Here is a 6,900-nt window from a genome sequence, read left to right on the forward strand (position 1 = left end):
TGGGTGTGAGGGAGGGAAGCAGAGGCAGAGGCCGGGCGGCAGCCGTGGGAGGCGGGAAGTGCTTCTGGGGGGGCGGGATGGGGTTCCACGGCCCCGGATGTCAGGACTCCCGTGAGTAGTGAGGGCCCAGCCCAGGTGCACAGCGTCGAGTGGGGGGGGGGGGGGACGCAGAGAGGGACGAAGCCAAGGTCTCGGGCCAGGAGTGCTCAGGGCCGACTGTCAGTCAAGGGCGGAGGGGTGGTTTTTCATTCTGCATTAACGCCGCTGCTCTCACAGGCGGGCGGGCGGCCAGACCCCGGGCGTCTGCTCCCTGGGCGCAAACCTTGGTTCTGCCACATATTAGCTGTGCAACTTGGGCAGGGAGCTTAGCTGTTCTGTGCCTCCATTTCCTCATCTGTTAAACTGAGCTAATAACAAACGCCTCACAGGGTTGCGGTGAGAATTGTATGCATTTATATGTTTACAGCGTTTAGATCCGTGCCCTGCAGGGTTCAGTGCTCTGAGCTATTTTTTTCTCTTTATTTTTTTTTAATGTTATATTAAAAAAATATAAGAGGTTCCCATATACCCCCACCCCCCTCACACTACTCCTCCCACATCAACAAGCCCCCCCACCACCATGGCACATTCACTGCACTTGGCGAATACACCCTGGAGCACCACTGCACCATATGGATAACAGTCCACGTTGTAGTTTACACTCTCCCCCAGTCCACCCAGTGGGTTTTGGCAGGATGTCCAGTATCTGTCCCTGCAACATCATTCAGGACAACTCCAAGTCCCAAAAATGCCCCCACATCACATCTCTTCTTCCCTCTCCCTGCTCCCAGCAACTACCGTGGCCACTTTCTCCATATCAATGCTACAATTTCTTCCATTACTAATCACAACAGTTCCAGAGTAGAATATCAGTAAGTCCACTCTAATCCATACTTTATTCCTCCATCCTGTGGACTCTGGGATAGTGATGTCCACACCACCTCTATAACAAGAGGGGCCTTAGATTCCACATGGATGATGGATGCAATTCTCCCGCTTGCAGTTGTAGGCACTCTCAGTTCCCTGGTGTGGTGGTTGACCATCTTCACCTCCCTGTTAGCTGGCCTGGGTAAGTCCAATGACCAAGAGGGTAGGAGTTGTAAGACTGCTGAGGCTCAGGGCCCAGCTGGCACATGGCCAGTCCAGAGATTCAAGTCTCCTGAGTATACACCAACCCTAGCGCCAACCACAGGTTCAGTAAAAGTGACAAAAGAGGCATGTGAGAAGTCCAACTCCATCGTACTCAGGAACACACATTCCAAGGCAGGGCCAACTGACACGGCACTGAATTCCAGAGCCATTTGCCATGACCATAGAACCTGTGGGTCTCCATAGGCCTCATGAAAACCAGTACCTGGGGTTGTATCTGTTTTGGCTGTCTCTGGGGTCCTGCTGAGACATGTATAAGTGCAACCTTTCTGATGACCTCCTGACTCTTTTTTGAAGACTCTTAGCCATATAAACCATTTCCCCTTTTTAGTCAAGTCAAAAAGCAGTTTTTAACACATGATCCTACATGTAGGCTGAGATATTCTGCTAGTCTGAGTTGACCCTTTTATTCAAGGTCTTTTCCTAATTACATTACCAGCTGGTGCTTGGTAGTAATCCCTCAGTGCCAGGGAGGCTCATCCCCAGGAGTCATGTCCCACACTGGGGGCATGGTAATGCATTTACATGCTGAGCTTGGCTTAGAGAGTGGCCACAGTTGAGCAACTGGAGGTTCTCAAGAGGTAATTCTTAGGCACCCTACAGTTCTAGGCCTAGTTGAAGTTTTAGGCACACAGGTTCATAAGCATAGTCATCAGTGCCAAGGGCTCATCATTGAACCATCCTTCACTGGTCTTTGCCCTTACACTTGGGGGATTGTTGCTGTTCCATTGAAAAATGTGATAGAGCTCCCCTAGCTAGGAACTCAGCACTCCCTCAATCGTTTTTTGTAGCTGTAACTACTATGAAAATACCCAACATATATCCAAACATTTTTATACACCCTATATACCTGCCCTGGAGAACTCCCTCCCAACTATGTGCCACCCCCATCAATAAACCCCACACCAGTGTTCCTCCCCTGCCATAGTTGAACCTCTCAGTGGTCCAAAACATCTTAAAAAATGAAGCCTAATATATTGCCAAATTCAATTAATAGGAAAATGAAATATAGTCATGGGTTTAAAAATTAGAAATAGAATATATACTAATTTAGAAAAACTAAAATAGAGTAAAAATAATTTGGGGTATTAAAAAATGAAAAATATTACAAAGATTTGTTTTTGACATATTGCATTTCATCACTGCAATAGGTGTTTCCCTATATGTACAGTGGCAAGGCAATTTTTTTCATTTCTTCTTCATTGTCTACATTCTTGTTTTGTTTTGTTTTTTCTAATTTTTAATTTTGTCTTTACAAAAGTTTTAGATCACAGTAATTCACATATACAATATAGGGGATTTCCATATATCCAACATCAAACCCTTTTCTCCCTTCCCCAGTAATGATCCCTTTACATGTTCGTGTTATATTTGCTGCAGCTATTATACAGATATTGAAACACAGCTTTCGAACATGGTTCCATTTGGGTTTACATTATGCTTTATATTTTAGACTGTATAATTTTCTAAATTTTTAGTTACTGTGTATTTTACATTATGATTTATATTTTAGCCTATAGATTTCTATACATTTTTGGTGTCATTTAACATGTCCTGTATCCATCACTGCACTATCCTGTGGAATGCTTCCCCTGCCCCCCAGTTACCCTGAGTCCATCTATTCTATACCTCTCTCCCCCTCCCCTCAGTGATAACCAATTTTCATTACTTGAAGGACCAGATTCACAGATACTTGCAGCAATGCGGAGGGCTTGACATACTAGACTGCCTGAACCCATTGGGAGCCACCAATTCTCTCGAGAAACACAATTCCCTGTTTGAGAACATCAGTCATCTTCAGGATGTGGGTACACCCTCATGCTCATTGTATAGGTCTCCACTCAATGATATAACACACTATGACAAAATGAGCACTCACACACTCCCTAGAAGCCTGCCCCTGTGCCAGATGCACACCCTTAAGCATCTTAAACAGATAATCCTTTCTTATTATATTTTCTAAAGAGTTTCCTCAACATCATAGTTTCAACCACATACCTGACAATCTCCCATGTTCAAATGATCCCCCCCAGCCCTTGGGCCATCTGACCCTTCTTCCTAACCCTAGCCCCCCACAAGCCCACAATGCCCCAGCCAAAGTTATCCCTATGCCCCCATCTTATCCTTTCCCTGTACAAATACTTACCTCCAGCTTATAGATTTCACCCATGTAGACATCAGCTAGCAACCTTCCTCTCCCTTCAACTTCCTGTAAGCCTGTCATCCAGTCTCTAGCTTTCTGAGACAGCTTGGTTTACTTATTTCATATCAGAGAGGTCATGTAGTATTTGTCCCTCAATACCTGGCTTGCTTCACTCAACATAAGGTCCTCAAGATTCACCCAAGTTATCCCATGTATTTGTACTGTATTTCTTCTTATAGCTAAGTAGTTTTCCATTCTATGTATATACCACATTTTATCTAGTCATCTGTTGATGGGCATTTCTTAGCTATTTTTAAATGCTTGGGATGAGCACAGGTCTTGAGACAAAACCACAAGTAAAATACAGCAAGAGACTATTTCGTGCACACTGGGATTGGACAGTTAAGTAAACAGGACAGATGGAGGGAGCCCAATATCCCACTCACAGATAAACAAGGGAAGAGTCTAGAATGATGCATGTGGTACTAGCTAAAGACAGAGACATAAACTTGTGTTCAGCTTAAGGAGAAATAGGGACATTACTTATGAAGATATTTGTAGATACACGTAAGATTTCTGGACCTGACATTATGCAGGCACAGAGAGAGGTGAGGAAGCATGAATGAAAAAGGGAATTTTTCAAAGTGGTGAAGAAGTAATGAGAATGGATGCTCCAGGTGAGGGAAAAGCACATGGGAAGTGGAGGTGTTGAGGGCCTAGGGGAGCTCCAATGAGTTTGAAGAGAAACCAGAAGAGTGCAAAGGGGCTGGGGAGGGGTGGGGAAGCGTCCTAGTTCCTGTGGACCCATTTGAGCCAAGAAAGGAGTCTGGACTTTATCTTTCCAGATAATCCCGGAGCTCATGATCTTTGAGTTTCAGAAAGTGCTGTGGCAGCCAGGCGGAGTGGGTGGGGCTCGGACAGCTGGCAAGAAATAATGCAGCCCCGAGTGGAGACGATGGGATCAGGGAGAAGTAGGGGAGAGTCCAGAGGGACCCAGTGGGCTCTGCAACCCCTCAGCCATCAGGAGGAGTCTGGCATCGGTGCCAGGGTTCTGACATGGGCCAAAGATGAATGGTTTAGTGAAAAGATAGTAAAATTTTGAACCTGTTGAGATGGAGGAGCTCATGGTAAATATGGGTAAAGGAAGTTGGTCATATGGCTCTGGGGCTTGGAAAGCAGAGATTTGATTTGGCGAAAATACCACACATTTGTTGAGCACTTACTATGTGCCAAGCTCTGTTCCAGGCACTGGGGCTTCACCATGTCAGGGAGGAGTGGGGCTCTAAGGAAAAAGAAGTAGCATAAAGGCTGATAGGTAAAGGACTGCTGATGTTAGGGGGAAGTGGAGGAAGTTCTCCTGGAACGAAGGAGGGAAGCACCCGGGAGAATCTGGATGAGTGGCCAAGGAAACGACAAGAGCAAGAGCCCAGTGGTGCGTCAGTGGCTGGCGCTGGAGCAGGGAGAGAGGGAAGGGGTAGAGGGAGGTCCAGGAGCTGTGTACGCCGTGGGAGTTTATGGGGAACGTAACGGGAAGGCCGTGGCTGTTTCACCTGAGCCTGTCGAGAGCCGACTGGCACCTGAAAGCATCATTCCCACCGTGGGGGGCCAAGAAGAAGCCGGGACATCAGGTCCTTCCAAATGATCCCGAAGTAGGTGAAAGTCGAGTCTGCGTGAGATGACCCTGCGTGACAGGCTGAACAGATGGGGGAGGGTGACACCACCAGAGAAGCCACCAAAGGAGCCACCAAAGAAGCCTGAGCCCAGAAAAGGAAATGATCCCGGGATGGGAGAACTCAGTGACCTCAGGGAGAGCAGCTCGAAGGGGAAGAGGGCAGGAGGGAGACAGCTAGCGCAGGACTGCAAGAGACGCCGAGGAAAAAATCTTAGAACCTAGATTTAGTTTATTTTTCTTTCCTCTCTGACTTGGTTTGCCAGAGCTGCTATGAGAAATCCCACCCCATGGGTTGGGTAGACAGCAAGCATTTATATGCTCACAGCTTGGAGGCTGGAAGCCCACCATCGAGGCTGGGCCAGGCCGTGCTTTCCCCCCGGAGTGTTCAGTTAGGGGTCTGCTGTGAGCCTTGTCTTGCTCATCTGGGCAGCTCCACTGCCCAGCAGAGAGCCTGGAACTTCTTGGCACTTAGTGAATGTTTGTTGAATGAATGAATGTGAACTGGAATGACCTTTAAGGAAACAAACTTTCAAGAATGGGCAAGACTTGTATAGGATTGGAAGATACAATGTTCCAGGAGGTAGTGGAGGCGGAAGCACCATGCACATCATGGATCAAGGACATTCACTATTTCAACAAATATTTACCGAGTACCTTCTCTATGCCAAGCAGTGAATCTAATGTATCTAATGGCCAGAAATGCAAGTGAACAAATATTCAAGGTCAATTCACAGTAGTACTGGGGCGTACCTGGCCAGCATAAGGCAACTTCAGAGACGATGATTCTATAGGGAGCCTCCGGAGGAGATGACATTTGCTCTGAGACCCGGGGAAAAAGTTCCAAGGAGCAGGGAGAGGATGAAGGAGCTTGGCTTGCTGCCAGCTTGACTTTGTTGTGGCAGAGTCGGAGAAAGGAAGGGGAGACACAGAACTTAATCAAAGGCTATTTAAGCATATATGAGCACTGTGACCTAATCAGACAGGAGACAGGCCAAAAGAGTACTGAATGCAATCAGCTTCAAAGTTGAAAGATCCCATGTACTAGGATTCAAGTGTTTTTAGAAACAAATGGAAGGGAAGCAGGTGTGGCTCTAGTGATTGGGCTCCTACCTACCACATGGGAGGTCCCTGGTTCAGTACCCAGTGCCTCCTAAAGAAGACAGCCAGCTGGCGGGATAGGCAGGCATGGCAAGCTGACGCAACAAGAGGCACAAGAAGAAAAGCATAATGAGAGACACAGCAAAGCAAGGAATGGAAGTGGATCAAGTAAGTAGGCACCTCCTTCCCATATCTGAGGTCCCAGGTTGGGTTCCTAGTGCCTCCTAAAGAAACAAGGAAGCTGAACAGACAAAGCAAGTGCAAACAACGAGGGGTTGAGGAGAAAGAAAAAAGAAAATAAATCTTAAAAAAAAAAAAGAAACAAATGCAAAGATAATTGTGATAGGGAGAATAACCCTGCACCCCCTCACCCCACACACAGTATGCCCTCACCTTCATCCCTGGAACCTCTGGGTATGTTATGTTACATGGTAACAGGGAATTAAAATTACAGATGGAATTAAGGTTGCTAATCAGATGGCTGGAGTTGAGAGATTGTCCTGGATTATCAGAGTGGGCCCCACGTTCTCACAAGGGAAGAGGGAGGTGCGAGAGGGGGCTTCAGAGATGACTGCAGTGTGACAAGGACTTGCCCAACGTGGCTGGCATTGAACTGGAGGAAGGGGCCACGAGCCAAGGAATGCATGCAGCCTTTAAAAGCTGGAAAGGACAAGGACACACATTGTCCCCTAGAGCCTCCAGAAGGAAGGCAGGCTTTCCTACATCTTAATTTTAGCCCAATGAGTCACGTTTTAGACTCCTAACCTCCAGATCTGTAAGGCAATAAATGTGTGTGGTT

The sequence above is a fragment of the Dasypus novemcinctus genome, chromosome 9 (genome assembly GCF_030445035.2).
Source record: "Dasypus novemcinctus isolate mDasNov1 chromosome 9, mDasNov1.1.hap2, whole genome shotgun sequence".
Classification (NCBI taxonomy): Eukaryota; Metazoa; Chordata; class Mammalia; order Cingulata; family Dasypodidae; genus Dasypus; species Dasypus novemcinctus.